Here is a 9,359-nt window from a genome sequence, read left to right on the forward strand (position 1 = left end):
TGGAATATGTCTGCGGACAAATTAGTCTGCCTGTACTGATTACTACGGCCAGCCTCCCTCCTAGCAAACACAACCTCCTCCGTGTGACAGCGTTGCAAAGAAAAACACTGTCAGCTTACATTATGTTGTGACATTTTGTTTTTGTTTCTTATGACGAAGCCGTGGCACGAGGGGATAAGCGAGTAGAGGAATTGTGCAATATATTTTAAAAATAACTGCCATTCAAACTGCATGGGGGGAAAAAAAAGTATTTTTGAAAGTTTATTTGAACAATATTCTAATCAAACATGTACACTACTTCAATTACTGATGTGACAAATAAAATAAGTGAGATGTAGTTCCTGTAATTTACTTTTATTTATTCTTTTGATGGGGCTTAGGTTTAAAAAATAACTTTAGAGTGATACTTCTTGCCGCCATTTTTTTTTTTTTTTTTTTTACCAACTTATCAACAATGCAAGAGTTTTAATACTGGTGCTTAAAATTTTATGTAATGCTTTTTAAATCAATATTTGCAGGTAAAAGGCCTTAAAATAAACATATCTTTTATTGCTGATGAATATTCTCTCAATAATAATAATAATAATAATAGCTTCCACAAAAAAAAAAAAAAAAAAGTCGACGACGTCATGATTGGGAGCACAATTTTGTTGTGCTCCCAATCTCTCTTGGAGAGATTGTGGAATAAAGAGCCACAAGAATAATCTAATCTTATACTTTTTTAGGTTGTGTTTATACATTTTATTAATACGTGCCTTCATATTTCCCTTTGTTGTAAAACTATATAAGTGGAGTCAGAGGCCCGTTTCCTTTTTTTTTTTTTTTTACATTTTTATTAGTTTTGTGTTTTCACAAACAGAAAAAACAGAAAATTGTACACTGTGCTGCCAGTCACCTTACATGAGTATGAGATATGAAACGGAAACAAAAACAACAAAAACAAAACAAACAAACAAAAAAAAACAAAAATAAAACAAAAATAAAATACAGAGGCCCATTCCTGCTAGACACTCTTCAAAATCGGCAAGAGAAGAGAACATACTGACAATACAGTGAGGTAAAAAAAAAACAAAAAAAACTCCAAAGCTTTCTTTTTAAAAAAAGAACTGCTGCAAATATTTCAGTGTTAAGTTATGCTGTAGCAAATGAAATTAAAATGAAACGATTCTTCCAAAGCTTTTTTACAGATCTGCAGTAGGGGTAAAAATATATGTGATGGTCACTGTTTACACTTTGTTGTATAATATAGTCACCATCTAACGGCAGTCGTGATCATGGATTTTATACTCCGTTATATTCATGGAATATCTGGGCTTAATCCATACAGTGAATCCAGGTTGTGAGACTTTTCCCACCACTGTGCAATCACTCACTCAGGCCCTTTTGATGTCAATTTCTCACACGCTTGAACACTGGGTGGCACTGGTGCCAAGACCAGCAACATACCAGCAGACAGTGAAAGAAACTGTAGTTGGCAGTAGGCTGTCAGTCCTCTCTCTTTTTCTCTCTCTCTCCCTCCTTCCTTTCCTCTGTCCTTTCTTTCTCTCTCTCTCGCTCTCTCTCAACGTCTTCCTGCATCAGCAGAACTCTGCGCCGGGCAATATTTAGGCATAAAACAAAAATATGAAACTCAGTTTCTATGATGTTAGACCGAGGTAAACATTAAAAATGTGGACTGACCCTCTCCGCTTCCCCCTCCGGAAATCTGACTCACATTTCTGCACCAGCGTACGTTATAATTATTCTGACCACTCTGTTCCTTCTCTCTTCGTTTTCTTGTCCTTATCCTCCTCATTTCCTGCCGCCCCTGTAGGACAGAAATAGATGGGAAGATTCCTGTAGACACTAAACACACACAAAGTACTCTCTCTACAAGCGTTTTCCGCGTATGATATTTGCTCTTTTGATTTAAAGTCTCGATATATATCTGGAGCTTTGTGTCTGTTTGCTTTGGAGCAATTATACCTCAAGCGTTTGCCTTCGTATCTGGCGCGTATAATTCCGTTCTGGGTTCTTAAAAAAAGGCTGCTTATTATTGAACGGACTCTGTTGGGTTTCAGGAGGACATCTATTAGGAGGTTAGCCAAACACTATCAGCTAATACGACCTGTAATTACACCAGCAGTGAGGAAACGCAGCGAGCTAACACCAGCATGGAAACAATCTGACAGTGCAAACACCGCAGCTAAGCCACTTCATCTCTGTGTGTGCATTTGTAAAAGAGTGGGTGTGTGTGTGTGTGTACGGAGGCCTCCTTGCGCAGATTGTGGCTGTGCGAATTGTCAAATTGGAGTGGATGTTTGGGTGTGGAGGGAGCACATCTGGAGGGAATTTATTGTATAATTCAGTCTATTATTGCTGCGGTCGGTGCTTAAGGAGCACGCACACAATTACCGTCCACTCTGCAAGGCTACAAGTGGCCTCTGGCCTAAACTAATAAACTGCGGACGAGGGTGGAGAGAGGAGAATTCATTTGAGGTTATCATCATCGCACTCCTCTCTGCTACCTCTCAGACTGACACTTACCAGAGTTTATTATAAATCAATGAGCAGCACTTAAAGTTAAAGCCCAGATTGTGGTCAGATTTGATGGGGATCTGGCTTTAAAGATTTGCATTAGATACAGACTGAGACAAAACAACTCACTTAAATTTTAAAGTTTGACGTATTGAATTATATTTTCTAATGTCCGCCTTATAAAAATGCAGTTTTTTCTTTTTTTTTTTGCGTGTGTACTTCATTGTGAATTATGTTAGAAGACAATTTCTAGGTTTTAGTATCCACTACTTAGACGCATCCACCTCTCGCAAAATATTATTATTATTGTAAAATATTAGCGGAGTTTCATTACTTGTATTGTATTGCAATACAAGTAATGAAACAATATCCCATGCCTTGAAATCACACAACAGGAAATGACACAATATTTGTGTCAAAGACAAACCTACATTGCGAAATACCGATGCTAGTTGAAGACTTTGTCAATATATTTTACAAGTATTCAGCACTGTATTGCAGCTCTGTCAAAAAGCAACTAGTGGCAAATCTCGCAATGTTTTCCAATTTTACTGTACAGTCTGACATAATTGTTGTAACAGTTGTTCTTCTCGATGAGCAACGGGTGTGGCTCCGTCCTGAAGCACGTATAGTCCAGTCCTCAGAGCCCTCGACGTTTTGTGGAAACCAATGGCTCCTTTTCTTAATGAGGAGTTAGCAATGACGTGCTAACAGCTATCCAGTTGCTGTTGGCATGTTAAAGTGAAAAAAAGGAAGTAGCTTTGAGTTCCTTTGTTGCCTTGACAACGTTGACCAGTTGTCGAGGCAGGCAGGAACGCCCAGTATCTAGGTAGGTGGAAGTGAGAACCATGCAACTGGAAACTGTTAGCTGCTAGCGAGGCTAAAGGTAGCCCCTGGCTTCACAGCTTTCTGGAAATAAAATACATCTGGAAACAAAAGCATGGAGCTTCTCAGTTTTTCCAAAAACATTAAGATTTTTTGCCACGTGTGAATATCGTTGTGAAGGATTCATCCCCTCATTAACATCTGCTATTGTTATTCACTTTCTTTACATCAAATTAATCTTGTTTACGAAGGCTTTACTTTCTGATTGACCTACCTAAGAAGGGCTCAAACCTTGTTGATCCGTTTATGAGTTTAAGACGCTCTTCTCAGCGCTCCCCTTCTCTATGATGTCACCTGGTCATGCGTTGCCATGGAAGAGGAACTGGTGTGTTCAAACAGCCTCGATCTGAAAAAAGAAACACTGACTAGGAGGGGTCATGACCTGGACTGTATACATTTTCTGTTTGTTGTTTGCTTTTGAAGTTGAGTTCTTCAAGGGAATTTGTAGCACATAAATAATATCATTGTCTCAATGGATTCTTGGAAAAAAAAAAAGTGAGTACATTAACTAGGTGCATGAGCAGGAGAACTGTGTTGGTTTATGAGGTGACGGCTTTTCATATACATTAACTCGTGCCATGAAACAGTCCAAAGTTAAACCCACTTCGTCTTTTCCATTTTAGCAGGCCTCCTGGAATAGACTGGCGAGCCGTTCGGGATAAAGACTTTACCAGGGGGGAAAAAATCTGCCCAGGCCAGCCCGGAGTCTATCTGAGTGTGGCAACCCCGAATGACCCACGGTATGTGTGTGTGTGTGTGTGGGTGTGGGTGTGTGTGTGTGTGTGTGTGAGGGAGTGACTTTGGAGCTCCCGACAGTGTTGGCGAGGAGCTCGTAACCCAGAACAATAAAGTACTTCTCCTCCAGGCCTCCCAGCAGTGATCTCCGCCAGAAGTGAAAGGTTCAACTTGCTGCACGTGTCAGCGTTTTGACCTTTCACCCTCAGAGGCTGTTTGTCTCTCGCTCGTTTTTTCCGCCTCCTCTTTCTGGCCCTATGCGTTCACAGTCTGGGACGTTATTTCTTTCTTTTCATGTCCGTTATTAATGATGAGTTTAGTTAAAATGTTTTAATGTTTTATTGCTGATTCTTGGACTTAGTGACCAAGTGATTCTTATACCGAGATAGCAGTTTATTTATTTCTTAAAGTAATAGCGCACACGATAACAACCCACAATTTCTCTAGATTGAATAAGCAATAGACAGTAAGGCTACACATAAACTCTATTTAGATAAGAGTGAATGTTAAGATAATGCAATTAAGACAAATAAAAGCCTCAAAAAAGTAATATGAAAAGCCCAATCTGAAACTCTTTGAATATTTCCTTTGATTTAGTATGAATTAACCAACATTTTTCTTTTTTTAATATGTAATTTGGCTGTAATAATATTAAACACTTATTTCTTTTTATCTGAGAGCCAACAATGAAATATGAGAAGATATTTGTTTTGTACTGGTGGATTATTTTCATTTGAAGTGTTATCAAACACTTGAGCCGTAGGACGGACTGACAAGAAGACGCTTTCTCAAGATGACCAAAAACAAGGTTTGGTTTGTTGCCATCAAAGAAAAAAAAAAAAGGCAGTTTCCGCACGAAAACAAAAGTGCAGGAATGATTTTATATATTTTTGTTGGGGGTCACATTTTAAAAAAACAAATCAGATATTACACTCGGTGCCAGTCCTTTCTAAATATATGAATAATTCCGGGATCAACAGCTGAAATTGGAGTCTGGGTCGAAAAAATCGCAATCAGATGTGAGTGGGCGCCTGTTTGAGTTAAAAACACAGATCTATCTGTTTTACACTGAGCTTTGTAGAAGTGTAACGTAAACCAGAGAGATTTATGTGGGCTTCAAACAGAGTTGTTTACGCATATTTGGCTGCAGAAGATCACCAAACCATTTCTACAGAGTTTTGGGCTCCACAAATCCATACGCAGACAGACATAAACAGAAGGAATCCTAGACCACTGTTACCTTCGTTGTGCAAGACGACCATTGAAGACCAATCGACGAGCCAGGTTTATAAAAGTTGTTGAATTCAGGAGGAAGCCATGGGAATGTCTAGGCAAGTACGGACATTTGTTTGACTGGCTCAGAAATGATGTTGATGAGGGCATGGCAGGGCTACAGGATGAAGACAATACTGTGCAATAAGAAGACTGCAGTTTTTCTTATAAATATAGATATTAAAAAGATCTGTGGAGCAAGCTGTGCGAAAAAAATGCAAATGGTCTGACCTCCCTGTTTGGAGCCAATTAAATGTAAACGACAGAAAATGGATGTTGCTGTACAGTAACATCTCACATTTATTTTAGTAAATGAACTCTGAATTCAAAAACTCTTATTATATAGACACATTAAACTCACAGTGATATATTTCAAGCATTTCTGCTGATAATAGTGTTGGGCTTATTAAAAAACTTGGTAACATGTGCATAAGACTGACATTACACTGTCATAAACATGACATAACACCTGTTATGAACACAAAGCAGTCTATGAATGTCTATGACTGTTGTCATTATTTACCAAGTGTCACTCGGTAAAATAATTACACTTTTAAGGCAAAGTTCCTCTAAAAGTTGCGTTAAAAGTCCATTAAACGTGCCATCTTTGAATTAAAGTGTCATTATTCATGAAAGAATGCAAAGTTGGCACTTTTAAAGGACTTTTAATGCAACTTTGCATTAAAAGTGTCATTATTTACCGAGGGACACTTCATGACAACATTCATCAAGACTCCTTCGTGTTATGTCATGTTTGACAGTGTCATGTCAGTCTTATGCACACCCCTTCAAATAAAGTATTACCAAAAACTTCAAATTTGAGTTCTTGGAGAACTATGCTACATAATATCAGTAAATAGCATTCTTGATTCAGATTTTTTTTTTCTTTTCTTTTTTTTCTTTCTTATGGCCCACACACTCACGGTGAAGAAAGCCGACTTGATAGGTGCCTGACAAACCCCATTTTTTCCTTCTACTCAATATACTCAATAAAAAATTCCTTTCAATAGTTGCAGAACTGTGTGAACAGCCAGCTTCTTTAGCTACAACTTTTAGCAGCTTTGGCTTTCCCTACTTGTGGAGGGTGTTAATGACTGTTAAGTCAGCAGCTTCTTCATCCTGGTGTAGACCTTGACATGGATGTAACATACTGTTTTTTTTAGGTCTCAGATAATAAATAGCCATGATAGTGAAAATTGACAGAAAATACTTTAATTCTATCACTCTGTGTGTAATAAATCTATAATGGAACATAGGGGATCCCCTATTTTAATTGAATTCTGGAAATTATTGTTTTGATTTGCTGGGACGCACCTTCATGTCACTAGGCCAGGGATTAATTGGACGGACAGACAGACATTTGCACAGATCGCTCGCTCCTGTTTCCCAATGCAACCGCAGTATTGTCTCATTTCTGCGAGGTGTTACGTCTGCCGGGTGCAGTACAATCCCCCCAGCTCGTGTGGATGCGCTACAGTATTTACCAATATTGAAATAGCTTGGGATGAAGTGAGTATTAAATCAGGAATGTGCTTGTGGCAGATCTCCACCCTTGATAATATGGGGTGTTTTTTTTCCCAAGTGGTTTTGCCCACTTGTTTTTCCCACTATGTTTTTTTTCTCCCTGCGCAATGCTCTTTCACTCTTCCAGTAAAACAGTACATATGTGTATGTGTGTGTGCGTATGTGTTTTTCAAGGCAGCTTGTTTTTATTCCGGTTGCTGTCTGCGTTTGTCGTTATACTATCTTTACAAGTCTCGGGTTGTAAGCTGGAATGTAAAGTCACACATGTCCAAAGAACACAATAAAATCTGCGGGTTTCACTTCCTATGTACAGGCTCTTGGCTATGCAGTACGCATTTATCTTGCTTATTCACATAGTTAGGCGTGCTATAAAAAATGGCTAACTTCCCCTGGCCTGTTGTGGTAAATAGATGTTGTTCAAAACTTCTGAATTTGGACATTACTGGAAAACGCAACCATCTTGTGCTACAGTAAGCAGGTACAGAATGGGTCCTTCCTTTTGTGCGTCTAAATTGTAAAGGGACACATTCAAGAAGAGCCACAAGGACATTATCATTTAATTTGAGCAGAGATAGTGGTTGTGTGTTTCTGTTATCATTACTCTATCCCATTCATTCGAGGCGCTTCATTCATTCCGTTTTGGTTTTTTTTTTTTCTTTAACTGTGCCACAGCGTTCAGTAGTCGAAATGAGAGCCTACTCCTTTGTCTGTCCCAATGTACAATTTACACAGCTTGGTGATTTGGTCAGACAGAGACCACACGATGAAGGCGATATACCACAGAGCAAGTGGCAAAAGGATAGGAAACATGCAATGAAAAGTGCAATGAAGTGGATGAGGTCACCCACATTCAACAAGCGAAAATCAAGAGACTCACAGCCTCAAAATTAAAGATGATAATTTCTCTGACCTACAACATTTGTGCCGCCACCACTGAAAAACTTACACGAGTCGAGTGTTTTTTTTGTTTTTTTTCCTTCTTCCTCCTTTCCCTTTCTTCCAGGCAAGTCTGTGCATACATTCATTTAAGCTGAGTGTAGACAAACCACATGAGAAGAGGATACAAACAGAAGCCAATTAAAGAACGAATGGGGGTGGAGGGGGTTACAACAATAAAATTAATGTCATGAAACAGCTGCGGTCAGTGTTTGTGTGACACTTCACAGGCTTTCATAAAAGAGAGGGCAGAAGAAACTGTTTAGGTATAATGACTGGGAACCAGTTCACATTCCTGTTTTCGATGGCTTTGTTTTTTTTATTTTTAGTTTCGACTTGAAAAAGTCAGGAAATGTGGGTTATTGTTGTTGGTTGTAATTGAGTTGGGGTTTTTTTTAAGCATTAAGAGATTAAGTGTCTTCATTTAGTCTTTATTTTGCCACTTGAACAACATTTGCCATGAACATCATCACAGATTGTACGAGTAGTGTCGCCCCTAGATGCCAACTTAAATCACTTATCGGTTTTTGTTTACATGTGATAGCTAAAGTCTAACAGTTATAAGTCTGGCAAAGTGATATTGTGATTTCCTCAGTCTGTGAGACTCCACCAGCCTTTAAGGGTAACGCCCACAGAGGCTGATGCTTTCCATTTCCTCAGAAATTGCAGTTTATCATTATGAATGAAATATCCTGACAGCAACTGAAGAAAGCCATGATTTATTTTGCCTCACAAATTAATTTCCCGCCATGTTATGAACTGGCACGCTGGAGTAGCGTTCGCTGCCATCTGTTTAGACTCTTAAATGCATTGCAACAATTTTTGTTTCAAACAATACAGTTACTAAACTTATGGTAATCTCATTTATGACTATCATGGTGATATTTATAACTATCACTATGATAGTCATTATATATATTTATAAAATGGGACATTAGCATAAACAAAGGTAAATGACAGCTAGAGTGGTGCTGGAACGCTTTGTAAATGTGGGAACTTTCTTGGAAATTTTTGAGCTGTTGTTTGATTCACCCCTCGAATTTCAACAGGGGGCGTCACAGCGGACCGGAAGTGACCTGACGGCGAACCGGAAGTGGCTGGACGGAAATTCAGAAGTGGTTTTCTGTCACCATTAGCTGAAGCAAGCGAGCTAAATTAACCTTTAAGCTACTTCTTACTTACTGTTTCCAGTATTGCTCAATGTGGTGAGTTGATGAATGTTGTAAGCTAGAGATATGTGTTCTATATGTGTGTTTTGACAAATTAGCTTTAAGCTAATGAAAATGCTAGTGGTTTCATGGTTTATTTTGTACAAGCCGCTAATTAGCACAATGGTAGCTCTTGTTTATTGCACAGTGGCATGTAATGCTGATGTCCATTATACCTTATAGCAGTGCTCCCCAACCCCCGGGCCGCGGACCGGTACTGGTCCGTGGGCCAATTGGTACCGGCCGCTTAAGAAACTATTAAATATTTCCGTTTTACGTATT

General features: G+C 38.9%; 1 long non-coding RNA gene across 1 annotated transcript; it reads right to left on the bottom strand.

Moving 5' to 3' along the window:
• Positions 1–1,070: 1,070 nt before the first annotated feature.
• On the bottom strand, positions 1,071–3,736 carry LOC111611463. Its single transcript, XR_002754061.1, has 3 exons — positions 3,617–3,736; positions 1,715–1,807; positions 1,071–1,588 (listed from the first exon to the last, which is right to left on the bottom strand). It is a non-coding gene; the product is annotated as an uncharacterized LOC111611463 (long non-coding RNA).
• Positions 3,737–9,359: the final 5,623 nt, after the last annotated feature.

This window comes from Xiphophorus maculatus, chromosome 15 (genome assembly GCF_002775205.1).
Source record: "Xiphophorus maculatus strain JP 163 A chromosome 15, X_maculatus-5.0-male, whole genome shotgun sequence".
In the NCBI taxonomy this organism is placed as follows: Eukaryota; Metazoa; Chordata; class Actinopteri; order Cyprinodontiformes; family Poeciliidae; genus Xiphophorus; species Xiphophorus maculatus.